Raw genomic sequence first — 14,924 nt, forward strand, 5'->3', positions numbered from 1 at the left:
ATTTTATGACATTTACTTAATGCATAATTTTATAAATGGTTATAAAAATTTTATGATTATTGCAAAACAATTTAGTTAATAATTTTAACATAAATTAGCCAATTAATATAGTAAATCATAATATAAATTAGTTATAATAATGACCAATAAATAATGATTACGATTAAAAATTTCATTAGGCATAATGAAGATAATAAATTTAATGACCGTAATACAAAGTCGATTAAATAAAAATTGTCCTTCAATTTAAAAAAAATGAAACCAGGTTTAATTTTGTGCAATAGAATTATTTTTCTCTGCACCTAAGAGAAAACAGTTGCAGATAGCTTGCCATTACATCATTAAACATGCCCAAACTCTACCTTAGCACGATTCTAATATGAACTGACTTATATAAACACAACCCAAATGAAGGAAAAAAAATTCAGGGATAAAGGAAAGGAAAAAATAGCGAAAGGATGATCTATTAATGGAGAAAACGCAGCACAAGACAGACAATCCTATCCAAAGGATAATTTCAGGCCTTTATTCAGACACCTATCAAGCCTATAATTCCTAAGGAGATCTTTATGTTGGATGGAAGCTACAGATAAATGATTAACGATTTTGCGTTATTCAGTTTAAATATTTGTTGTTTTTCGTCATATTTTTCTTGGTTAATACCATCAGAGTAAAGTTATCTTCCTGACATCATAAAAATATGCATATTTTACATTAATCTAATAGGAAGAAAGTAAACATTTATTCGACCAATATAGAGAAATATAAATTCTTACCGCCGTGTCTGAGCAGAATGTCGGAATTTCAAAAATAGCTGATAATCAGCTAACTGCTGTCAGATACTGGACCTGCAAACAAAATCAAACATAGAATGATTTAATTAATTACGTTACTTAAATCATAACACTTTATTAGTTCTATAAACAGTTGATTTAAAATAAATAAAAAAGCAAAAAAAAAAAAAAACCGTAAAGTAAATGTAACTCATAAGATTCCAGTTATTGAAATTATAATAATTAAAGCAAGAAGATTATCTGGTACGGTCACGTAGTGAGAGGAAGTAAGACATTTTTAAAATACGACCAAATGGTAAAAACTGACGAATGGACAAACGGACGCAGGTTGAAAGGCTGGATGGTATGGAAGAAGACCTGAAAACTACAAAAATACAGATGATACCAATCGGGGTTGGAAAATAAATAGATGGACTCTTCATCAAGGGAGTACTTATGGGTCAATTTAAAATCCACAAAGTATCCTAATATTTAAGTCAATTAATTATCCTTGAAATCTCTAAAAGTAGTTATGTATATAGAGTAATTATTCTTATCAAAACGAATAAACAGCTATTTCCTATTAATAGTTTATTCTTGTAATACTGTACAAAACTACCATTCCATCACTCATTTTAAATAACCGACAAAGTATTTCGGCCAGTTTTAAGCTTCTTGTATTAAAAAAAAAAACAAAAACATATAAAGTTCGTATTTCACAGTCGGCATGTTCCTTGATTGCCTTTCAAAATTGTAAACACAAAAAGCAAACGTTAACACTTTTATTGTTTAGTTTTTGTATTAGCATTGGCGGTTTGTTAAAGCATGAAGTCAGTCCAAATGCGTGAAATGATAAGCTCAGCACTTCTGCCGAGACTGTCTTAAACAGCACTTACTTTCTGAATATCCATAATATTAATAAAAAAAAAACATTTACGAAACTTGTGATATGAAACCTAACTGTATTAACAGTATTAACCCTAAATGTAATGTTTAAATTTTAAGTCGTAAATAATTTTTAAAAGCAATTTCATTGACACATATTATAGTTTTGTCATCAATTCATTCAGGATGAATTTTTGTAAAAGAAAAAATTAAAACCCGTAAAATATTCAACAGTCAATTTTTTTTTTTTTGTTATAACGACACAGCAACTTTACAATCTGTTCATCAGGAGAATTGAACAATAAGTAAATAAGATGTATTTGAACTAATATTAAGTTGCCACAGATCCAGCGGCTTGTGACTTAATGTAATAGAAGAGCACTCCGTACGGGTAGACCATAAAGTCACCTAACTGAAACGATAAGACAAACCAAGAATATTGTTTCTCAGCAATCTTAAAAAATCACTGATCGTGTTATCTAATAAATTGACCGCCAAATAATTCGGGTCCGATTCAAACGATTTTGATACCGTAGGCTGACCAGAGAGATTTCCTGCCGAACGGTTCGCAACTTAAGATCATTATATATAAGGCTATTATTTATGTACCAGAGTATGTCGAGCATTTTCCGCAGTGTTTTTATTTGGTAGCGTTCAAGTATGTCAATACTGAAGTTGCACGCTGTACCCCACAATTCAAGCCCGTGAGTCCAAACAGGCTTTAAAAATCAATAATTTACTTTCTGCTGAAGCATGAGATCAATGTCCTTGTGTCCTATCAGCCAGTACATGCGTTTAAACTTGAGATCCAATTGTTTCCGCTTAGAAGTGATATGTTTCGCCCAAATAAGTCGTCGATCAAGATGAAATATTTACAGTCTTGATATCTCGGAATCGGAACATTGAAGATAGAAACAGGACAGTTTCCTTACGAAGGGTGAACGTGACGTACTTCGATTTTGTTTCGTTTATTTTTATTTTCCAACATATAAGCCACGATTCGAGGAGAGTGATAAAATCTTGAATAAAACGACGAGACGCAGTAGTCGGATTTTCGTGGACAGCAAGAATTGCAGTATCGTCAGCAAATAGTCAATTAAAAAGGATTTTTTCACTTTGAACTGAGGCTTCAATCCCTTTTTATTAAAAAAATTGTATTTACTACTATGGATGAAATATAGGTAGATCTTACGAACAAAAATTAAAAGGGATTATGAAAAAAATTGTTGAACTATCTTCTACATTTCTCTCATGTTTTATGTAAACATATTTTTCTGATTTACACGGTTAGGATGCAATTATTAAAGTGTTTCTACAGAAAAAATACACTTTTAAAAATTTTCCTTGGAAATATTAATTTTTACTTTTAAACGAATGTTCCATTCTTCTAAGGGAATTTTAGAGAAAGATTTCAAGAAGAATAAAATACTTTTAAAGTATTTTTTTATAAACGAAACGGTTTTAGATTAAAAAAAAAATAAGCAAATAAAGATTGAAACAACTTTCATAGAAACTTCTTTTCTGTATTTTTGTAGAGGTGGTATTTATTATGTAATAGATATAGGAATCGGTAACCGAACGAAATTGAATAATTTAAAAAGCATGCAGAATAAAACAAAATTGTTTTTCATACTTTTTCAGTGATATGCAGCATTTAAACTGATTGTTTTAATCTATTCCACAAAACAGAAATTTAAATTAATTATGTTTTATATGTTTTTCATAAATTTTACTTAACTATCTTCATTATTTTAAGGGAATATCACATTTTATTACGTTGCAAAAAAAGAAAAATACATTTCACGTTTTAATTACTAAATATAGCTACAATATATGTGCGCATCCATAAAAATGATAATTAAATAAAAAAATTCTGTAATTATTAATTAAAATAACAGTATTAGAGCATCGCATGAAATTATACAATAAATTATACTTTTTCATAGATTTTATCAAGCAAATGAAGTAATTTAATAAAATAAATATCAGTTAAACTAATAATAAAGATAAAGTAGTGAATGAATTATAGCTAATTCAATATAATACTTCTATGTAAAAATATAAACAATCTTTTTTCAAACATATTTTTAGACGGGCTGGTCTAGTGATTAACTCGTCGTCGCAAAACAGTTGTTTAACAACTGATTTTTGAAGTCGAAAGTTTTGAGGTTCAAATCCTAGTAAAAGTTAGTTGCTTTTATACGGTCTTGAATACTAGACAGTGGATACCAGTATGCTTTAATGGTTGAGGTTCAATTAACCACACGTCTCACAGGAATGGTTGGCCGGAGTCTGTACAAGACTGCATCTCGTTTACATTTCATATATATTGTCCTCATTTCATTGCGCCGCGGGGTTGTTGCATATTGTTCAGTAGTTAGATTACAACGTATACATTAGGAATATATTTATGTCAAATACATAAAATATTTTACATAGTTAAAGACAGCTGTGAAGGATTTGAAAAAATTGCGGAAGCAAAATACATAGTATTCCCGATTTGGAGGGGTTGTCTCCCCATCATATCAAACAATTATTTTAAGTCAAAAATTAATTGGTATCGCTTTCACATGCATTATTCCAAGAATACACACGTTTCCAAATTCCAAGTTTCTGTGTTAAAGAAATTGAGAGATATGAGCAATAACTGAAATTCGTTATCCTTTAGGAATATGTCAAATTAGAATTACAACACTCGTAAATTCTATTTTACATTAATAATTAAATTAATTTACTATTAAATTATAATATAGTTAGTAAATCTAACTCTGATAGAAATTTATATATTTTATATATTTATGGACATAGATGATTAATTTTCTTTTTAAATATTTCTTTCTGTAAAATTTGCCAAAAGAAGTCATTAATACTATATATCTGAGCAGAACATAAGAGCTCCAAACTTTGATCCGAGACATTTGTGAATAAAATTCACTAAAAAAAGAAGTTTGCAGTATAGACTTTTCAGATGTAGAAAAACGAAACAGGGGGATCTGAGTTTGTTCAGATCTCAGTTTAGAGTTTCTTTATCTGAGGTTCCTTAAGATCTGAAGCAAAACATATAAATATAAAATGAAGATTTTTTTAAAAGTAAACCCATAATAAATATTCAGAATATTTAGAGGTTAGATCTTTACTTAACAGACGAGTTTTAAATTAGACAAACAAAGTGACTTCAATTCCGTAAAAAATTAAAATCTATCACTAGAAATTAAAAAGTTGCAATTGTTAAGAATTATAAACCTCTTTAAATTATTACATCGAACTTTTTTATGAAATCATAATTGTTATAATGAACAGGACTGACAACAAAATTGTTCTTAGAGTAAAAATAGCAGACACAGAAAAAAAGAAATTTAAAAATAGTTATCTCATAAATTATCAGAATAGTTTAAATTCACTTAAAAAAATTAAAGATACATCAAGCGATTTAAAATTAAAATTGCAATACAAGCAACTATCCTTAGGACTTGGCGGTTTCTAGTCACGCACGTCTACAACTAGATACTACTCATAATGTAATTTATCATTAGTAAGAGTCTGGTCAGATGTTCCGACCACAAAATATCATCACGCTACACCATTAATAATGCAAATAAATGATTCAACAACAACTTAAGAAAATTGCATCTCTGTATAACACCATCGAAAAAAATCATAAGCATAAAAAAATTACCCTTTGTACAACACTGTTTTATTATCCTACAAACAGAACATTTAAAAATTTAAATTACATAATTTAACATAACAAATGACAAAATAATTATCAAAAAAAGAACTGTCAAAAATAGGATACAATAATTTACATTGATTTTGAATTAAGTAATCTTTCTCTAATAGTTTAAGTGTTCGTATACTCAGTATCACGTTCCCAGGTTTTATCTTCAACCAATCGCAAATTATTATAACACTGATGTAAGATATTTTTATAAACCTGCCGGGTTGGACTAGTGGTGAACACATCTTCGCAAAACAACTGATTTCGAAGTCGAGATTCCAACGTACAAATCCTAGTAAAGGCAGTTACATTTAATACGGATTTGAATACTAGATCGTGGATACCGGTGTTCTTTTGTGGTTGGATTTCAATTAACCACACATCTCAGAAATGGTCTACCTGAGACTGTACACTTCACTTACACACTCATACATATCATCCTCTGAAGTAATACCTGACGGTGATTCCTGGAGGCTAAACAGGAAAAAAAAATGTTATCAGCCAAATTCATTTTTTAAATTTCATCATAATATGTAAATATCACGCTTTCAACATGATTTTATTATCACTTCGTTTGTATATAATTTACCTCTCGCAACGGAAATATGATAAGAATTTACGCAATAGATACAAGTATAGCGAATACTTATATTAGTTATTTTACATCATCGTCAATGAATCTGTAGTAGAATAATTCACGCTTCATAACAGTTTTAAAAAATCGAGGGTAGTCATATTTTAAATTTACGAAAAGTATATCTAAGGGATTTACATTCATCAAAGCCATAATTAATTTTGAGTCTCTTAATGTAGATTAATTTCGTTGTGAAAAAATGCATTATATATGCTACTTCAAGACTGTAGAGGAAATAAAAAGACATGTATTTGGATAAATATGTTATATGCAAATAAATATAATTATTTCAGGACAAGTAGTTAGTCCTTTCCCTTTTCAAAAGAAGTTAACGATGGATAAATTACTTGTAGTGTATCATATATCAGATTTCATTTACTATTTATTATTATTTGTCAGCAATAGTTTACGATTTCACAGGATCATAAAACACTTCTTTTTTATAGACTTTTTGAAGAAAAGTACGATATTCTTTACGGTCTCATGGTGGAAGAGGGTGAAATTGAATTTTCTTTACGTTTTGAGGTATGAGGAGAACGAAAATACCATTCACTTAGATTGTGGTTTTCTTATATATATTTATATAAAGTTCTGTGTAGAATATTTTTTTACTCGAAAATCTCCAAAACTACTGTATAAATTTCATTGAAATTTAAATATACTGTAGTAGTATGTACATGTAAAAATTTGATGATGACTGGTTAAGTTATTCTTGAGTTACGCTCAATTCAAGGTCGAAAAGATTAGAACGGGGCGCGTTAGAAGCGTGGTTCAATATTATGCTGCATGTTGGAACGTTTCTTTATCTGATGTATCTATTGTTAGCATTATTGTTCAGCGTGTTCAGGTAGGGTTACATACTTTAAGGGTCATAATGTTTGAGCGGGGCAAAAGGAAGCAAAATAAAAGTCTTCTTGCGCAGAACTACGCAGAATTTTTTTTAGTTTGACTGACTGGTGATCATGTGAAGCAAAATTTTGTATTAATTTCATTTTCCTTTAATCGTTCTCTTACTTGGTCGTCCAATAGTTCTTCATTCTTTCACTTTGTTTTTTATCTTCTCTTTTTCTGTTCAGACCAGTCTTCAGTTTCTTTTTTCTTCTTCTCTTAGAAATCCTTGAAATCTTGTACCAGTTATCTAAAAATGGTTCTGTATTATTTCTTCACATATTTTCATTTCTTTTAGGTATTTTTGAACAGCTGAGGTCCTTTTATTTGCTTTTTTGTTGTAAATGTAGTTTAAAATTGTTTTATGAGCCTGATATCAGTCATTCTGACAACGAGATGGTCTTTCACCAACGCTTTTCAACTTGGTTTTCCGTTAAATCATGAAAACCTTATTGGAGAATAATAACTCAAGTGTAAAAATAGGAACAAAAAATCAGAACGTCAAGATTTAACGTCTAGCATTTGCCTATATCTTAGTACTCTTGCAGAATCAGAACAAGAAAAAATCAACCAAATTAATCACTTGAAAGAAATAGCTGAAAAAAAACCGGCTTGCAGATCTTCTTTTCAAAAACAGAAATGATAAGCCAGTAAATATCCCAAAAAGACAACAGAAACATGGTATCGCAAAATTAAGATCACGGACTATTTTAAATATCTTTAGAAATAATTAGAAAGAACGAACAGATAAACTAGTGATTGAGATCATAAAACACAAATTATAACTACTAAACGTTTACACAAAAAATATTTGTAATAACAAGAACCTTTCTATAAATTTAACATTAAGGCATTTAGCACAGCTGTAAGACCAGTATCTTGTACGGCATGTAAACTACAAATCTAACTGGAACAGAACATTTACTCAAAATAGAATAAAATTTTTAAGAAGGATTTGAAGAATTTTTCTATGGTCCAAGAAAGGCTACAGACTGAGATTAGATAAAGAGATAAACGATAAAATTAATGACCTGCAAGTAACATTAAGAAAACGGCGACTAAAATTCTACGGCCATACAAGTGAATCAATCAAGGCTAAAAAAACGAATTTTCAATAAAATCTTGAACTACAAAAGTCAAAGTAGCTATATTAAACAGATAAAAGAAGAACTCGAAAAATCCAATATTACAACAAAAAAAAATAGATCGAAAAGAATAGAATGAGATCTTTTGAATTAAAGGTTTCTATAGGTGAAATGAAAAAACTCAACAGAGGAGAATGGACTGAAGAATGAAGATCTAAATAATTCGAAAGAATGAAGAAATCTCTCGAAAAAAGAAAGAAACTACTATACATGAAAAATGACACCGTGTTGGGTGATCTTTGAAGGCCTGTCCGTAGAGACAAAAAAACATTCATAACCTGAAGAAATAAGTAAAACTTTCCTGTTTGAAACATATTTTGTTACATTATGATACCTCTTTTTATTTTATCATATTTAAAAAAATTTGATGTGGATACCACATGACTTCCTTGCATGCCTATTAAATTAAAATTAAACGCATTTCTTTTTAAAATGAAAAGTACATAAAATTTTATTTCATTAATAACTTCTAATACTTTTTCATATATTTTTTTTATTATTATTTATTGTAATTTTTTTTAAATCAGAGGTTAATAATTATTAATAAATCAATATAATAAAATTTAAAAAATAAAAAGGAGACGAAGTAGAATTTGAACCGATGTTTCCTCTTGTAAGATCCAAATATTTCATTAATTAAAAATCTTATTGATTTCGACGAATCTTTTTTTACTTTCTTTCTTTTTTTTATAGAGAAACAAATAAGCTAAAAAAAACAAACATCAAACGTTAATTTGTTACGAAAAATGAAGAAATTATACAATTTTAGAAATATTTATACAATTTGCGAAAGGTAAAAATTTCTTTATTTCGCTATTACTACTGCACTAATTTAGATGAACTTTTTTTATAGGAAAAAACTTATTTTATTTTACAGGCTACATTCTTATAAATACGAGTGCGAAGCCGCAGGGGATAGTTTTATATAGATTTATACAAAACTTTCGAAATAAAAAAAATAAAAAAATGGCAAAATATGGACAAATCATTAAGAGCAGATCATTAATAACTAGAAGGATATTTTATCAAATAGAGATACAAAGTATATATACATTAAGAAAAGAAAAGAAAAGTTTTCTTCCTTGAATCTAAGAGAGCAAAGGAGTTTTTTAATTTCTTGTACAAAGTAAAGGAAATATTGTGATCGCGAAAAATTTCAGTTTTCATATTTCAAAGGAATTATATATTTTGACCATCCCTGAATCCATTTTGACTAGTTTCGGCGTGACGTCTGTATGTACGTACTTATTTATGTTGCATAACTCATAAACGATTAGTCGAAGAATGTTGAAATTTTGGATTTAGAACTGTTGTAATATCTAGTTGTGCACCTCCTCTTCTGATTGCAATTGACCGGACCAAAAATGTCCTAAAAAGTTAAAAAAAAACAAAAAATATGGATTTTGGACTTTTTCTTAACTGCAGTAATAAGCTCTCGTTGATTTTCAACGATATATCATAAGTGATACTTATTTTCATTGGTTCCAGAGTTATAGCTAAATAAAATTTTAATTAATGAAATATATGGATCTTACAAGAGGAAGGAACATCGGCTCAAATCTAACTTCATCTCCTATTTTTTTGTTTACTTTTTTAAATTTAAATATATTGTATTATTAGTAATTATTAACTTCTGATTGTAAAAAAAAGTTTTACAATAAATAATAATTCAATAATAACAATAAAATAAAAAAATATCAGAAGGTTTAATATAATAAAACTTTATGTACTTTTCATTTAAAAAAAAAAATGTGTACGAGTATATGAAATTTAATAGGCGTACAAGGAAGTCATGTGGTGTTCACATAAGATTTTTTTTTTGATTAATCAATTAAATTTTATTTATGTTTTATTAGCTACAAAAAATCTTTTTATAGAAAAAACGAATGTAACTGAATTTATTCAATGTATAATCATAACAAAAATAATTTTTTTCACATTACACTCAGAAGCACATTAGAAAAATGTAAGCAATACGCTTTCAAGTACGTGTACACGACTCCATTTCCGATGTCAAACATCAAAACATACAACCCCTTCTCTAGTTATAACACGTATCAGCTGGGGAAGAAATGACTGCTCTTTTGTCCTTGCTTCAAATATCTGCACGTACGAGGACAATAGCTGCATCCGTTCTGCAGTATAAGTTGGACGTAGGGGGGTCCATCTTCAGACAATGGGCCCTTACCTCAGTTAATTCACACGTGTTCATACATGTGTTTATTACATACAAACAGGATGTTAATAAAATCTCAACCCATCGCCTCGTGTATATCAGAATGCCTAAAATTAAATTAGGTTTTTTTTAATTTTGTATTTTAAATCCATATACAGATCCTCTCTAAAATATCTTTCTTTCAGTAACGTATCAATTAAACAACAATAAAATTAGATTCAATTCAACGATAAATTTTTAATATTTTTGAACGGTTCTTAATGAGACAGTGAGACATGTGTTACAAACAGATGGTTTCAAAATACTTAAGTAAAATTGAAAAAAGAAATAAATTTATGTTCTAAGAATAGAATTTCAAAAGATGAAGCCACTTTTTTCCATAGATATCTGAGATTTAATAACATACGTTTTCTTGAATAATGATGGAATTCATTAGTAAATGATCGTAAAAATTGGCATTATCTGACTACATGTATGTATGACCGCCAATTAACTCTGTACCCCATTCTAAATGCTGTACTCTGTCTTTGATAAAAGATACATTCCGCATTCTCTAATTTCAAATTTTACTTGGAACATTTTCGTTAATCAAAACGGATGAAAAAATTTTAGATTTTTTTTTTATAAGAATCCAAAATATTGAGTTTTCCATTTCTAAATGATTTAAAAATCGAATTCATTATATTTTCCAGGAACGTGAATTCAATTTTAACAAATAATACAAATGTAGTTGGAAATAAAATAAAATCTGGTGTGGACACCACATGACTTCCTTGCACGCCTATTAAAACGCACATTTTTAAAAGTACATAAAATTTAATTTCACTAATAACTTCTGATGTTTTGTCTTTTTTTTATTGCTATTATAAGTGGCGGCTTGCGTATAGGCCTGTACAACTGCAGCACCACCTATTTCTATTTGATATTATCGATAACATTCAATAAAATGAGTCCTTTTTTTAAAATTCTTTCTGTATACTTGTACAATATATAATCCTTAAGCTTAATGTCAGTAGCCATCCCCCAGTTTACCAAAAATCTCTGTGTGTAACTGTGCACTTCACAGTTCCAGCGGTGTTTGGCTGTTGTACGCATGCGCACATAGGAAGCTGCATGTGAGGCTGCGAGGGAGAAAGTACTGACGCTTCCACAGTTCCAACCCTGACGTGCTGGTGGAAGGTAGTTTATTTTTACTCCGCGTGTGTCTGGAACGTTCCCTTTTCTAGTTTTCATATTCCTTCCACCGGAATATAAATTTTTTATTGCCAAATCTGTCCAAAAACACGCTGGAAGGACGTAAGAGAAGATAATTAGTAAGCATTAATTATGTATTTGTTTCTGTGCACATTATGCACATTAATTAAATTAAGCACTACTGGATTATAGTCTTTTTAAGCGAACATTTTATTAAATTATTATCTAGTAATAGTGAAAAATATTATCTTTATTGACATTTATTAGGTCAAACCGAATACGGTTTTAAAACACAATGTTCCTAATAACCGTGTACCATGCTCTTGAATATGATACAAGTGTAGAATTAGATTATTATCCTGCTTACAGCTATGCAATTTGATTAATTTTTTTTGTTCTTTTATTTTATAGAAAATTTGTATGCATGGCCTTGAAAAGGTCCAGTAAAACATTTTCTGGAGCAGCACCCTCACTAATTTTAGCTACGAACTGCCACGGGATATTATTGAATTATTATTTAGTGTAAAAGGTTTTTACAATCTGAAGTTAATAATTAATAATAAATCAATATTTTTAAAGTTAAAAAAAAGGAATTGAAGTCACAATCGAGTCGATGGCCTTCCCTCTGTAAGATCCACATATTTCATTAATTACAATTTTATTTGGCTATAACGCAGTAACCAATGAAAATAAGTACCACTTATGATATATCGTTGAAAAGCTCTTAATGAGTGCTCTTAAAGCACTTATTACTGCAATTAAGAAAAAGTCCAAAATCCAATTTTTGTTTATTTTGGGTTTTCGTGGACACTCTTGGTCCCGTCGATTGCAATCAAAAGGGGAGGTGTACAACTAGATGTTATAACAGTCCTAAAGCCAAAATTTTTACATTCTACGGGTAATTGTTTTTTAGTTATAGAGATACATACGTAAGTATGTACATACTACGTACAGACGTCACGCCGAAACTAGTCAAAATGGATTCAGAGATGGCCAAAATGGATACTTCGTACAAGTAATAATACTTTTGGATTTTAAATAGGATATATACTTTATATAAACTAAATCTTGACATTTATATATTTTTTTTCTATTAGCCGAATTTAAAAAGGAGATCCTCAATTCGATTCGCACGTTTGTTTTATTTTCTTTTCTTTATATGCTCAAACTGCTTTGAATCGATAATTTCTATTTGTAGAAATCCCTCTAGTAGTTCCGTTCTATGTTTCTTCCCGATGATATCGGAAAAACATATTTTAAACGAAAAATTGTTTATTCGATTGAAAATACATTTTTTTATCACCGCTACTTTATATTTGGTTGAAATGGGTAATGATATAAAGCGATAGTCTAAATTATCAAAAGAAAGAGGAAATTGCTGGAATGATTTTGTGATCGGTTTTTTTTTGTAAAAATGTATATTACATTATTTAAAAAAAATATTAAAAAAAGTTGCAGTTTTAAATGTTGAATAAACAAAATTTCTGTAGGTGGTATTTATATCAATTTTGTTTTTGTCTTCAGTCATTTGACTGGGTTGATGCAGCTCTACAAGATTTCCTATGTAGTGCTAGTCGTTTCATTTCGGTAAACCCCCTACATCCTACATCCCTAAAAATTTATTTTACATATTCCAAACGTTCCCTGCCCGCACAATTTTTTCCTTCTACCTGTCCCTCCAATATTAAAGCGACTACAAGTCTGTCTCTTCTTTTAACTATATTTTTCCAAATGCTTCTTTCTTCATCTATTTGCCGCAACACCTTTTCATTTGTCACTTTATACACCCATTTGATTTTTAATATTCTCCTATAGCACCACATTTCAAAAGCTTCTAATCTTTTCTTCTCAGGTACTCCGATCGTCCAAGTTTCACTTCCGTATAAAGCTACGCTCAAAACATATACTTTCAAAAATGTTTTCCTGACATTTAAATTAATTTTTGATATAAACAAATTATATTTCTCCTGAAGGCTCGTTTTTTGCCTGTGCTATTCGGCATTTTATATCGCTCCTGCTTCGTCCATCTTCAGTAATTCTACTTCCCAAATAACAAAATTCTTCTACCTCCATAATCTTATCTCCTCCTATTTTCACATTCAGTGGTCCATCTTCGTTATTTCTACTACATCTTTAACATTCCACACTCCGATTAGTAGAATGTTATTTTTTAATTTTCTGGTGACCCCTTCCTTAGTAGTCCCCACCCGAAGATCCGAACGGGGGACTAGTTTACCTCCGGAATATTTTACCAAGGAAGTCGCCTCCACATTGCCATATGAAAAATTTAAAACTTTTTTTGTTATCGACATTATTAGTTAAAACACGAGGAAGTTCACAATTACGATTTATTGAGGCAAAAGGAAACAGGAATAAATTAACCTCTTCACAATTAAATTATATAGATATGAAATTATTGTTTAAAAAAACGTTAACACAACTTACAAGTGTTTAAAAAAAAATTGTTAATTTACGCGGATGAAATATGACGCTTACAACCTCTTTACCAAGTATGGAAAAATAATTACATAATCAAGGTAATAGATCATAAAGTACATGAACCCAAGGGTAAAAATAATAGCCACCGACGTACAACTAATATATACAATAACTAGAAGACATAACAAACACATTAGAAAGATCAAGGTTAACACATGCCGTAACATTACTGACCTGTAGAAGGAAATATAAGAAACCACAAATACAACGTAGGTAAAACAGTAATTGTATTAAAACTGATCGAGTCTGGTATGGTTGCTTGAACTAGTCAGAACAACAAAACGACCGTATCAAATTAAACAAAATAAAACATAACTTTTAATTTCACGGTAAGATTACCGATTATAATTAAATTACGGAATTCAATAACTAACTGTATTACAAAAAAGTTCCTATGTAAATTTTTTTTTCTTTTTTTTAAATTTTATTTGCACGTAATTTTTTCTTACGAAGACAACACTCACTGGTTTGATAAAAATAATATTTTTAACAATAACAAATTCTGATCGTAAAAAAGATTGTTCATGAATAATCCTTAAGATTATTTTTCATAATCAATTCATAAATTAACAAATCTCAAATCTTTTTTTTTTACAAGGAATATAAATTATTACCCATAAGTCTTAGACATAATCAAAGAAAACAATTTAAAATGAATTATTATAGCATTTATAAAATCTTTCTTTTGTAACGACTTTTCGTGATATGGAAGGCATTGACATTTTAATTTAATTGTAAAAATGCATGTCAGGAAATGAATAAAGGACCTCTGGGTTAATAATCAAAAGCATCCTTACCAACTACGCAACTAAAATGGCAGCTGAGAACTTTTAAAAAAAGTAGCGATAAAGTCCGTAAGGAAAATTTAATGTTTGAAAATAGTTTTAAACAATCTGGAACTTATTTCCAATTACATTTCCTTAAAAACGAAAAAATTATCATGTATCTTTTCAACTAAAATATAGATATTTAAAAAAAAAATAATTTCAGTAATAACTTTTTTTGATAAATA

The 14,924-nt window shown here is 29.1% G+C and overlaps 1 protein-coding gene across 2 annotated transcripts in view; it reads right to left on the bottom strand.

The window, feature by feature from the left end:
* The window catches only part of MESR3 (misexpression suppressor of ras 3), a 309,084-nt gene that overhangs the window by 114,948 nt on the left and 179,212 nt on the right, over positions 1-14,924 (bottom strand). For both annotated transcript variants that reach the window (XM_075369473.1, XM_075369474.1), the window contains one exon: positions 777-848. The gene's annotated coding sequence lies outside the window, so the exon portion shown is untranslated. The remainder of the gene's footprint in view (positions 1-776; positions 849-14,924) is intronic.

Source organism: Lycorma delicatula, chromosome 6 (genome assembly GCF_047948215.1).
Source record: "Lycorma delicatula isolate Av1 chromosome 6, ASM4794821v1, whole genome shotgun sequence".
Lineage (NCBI taxonomy): Eukaryota > Metazoa > Arthropoda > Insecta > Hemiptera > Fulgoridae > Lycorma > Lycorma delicatula.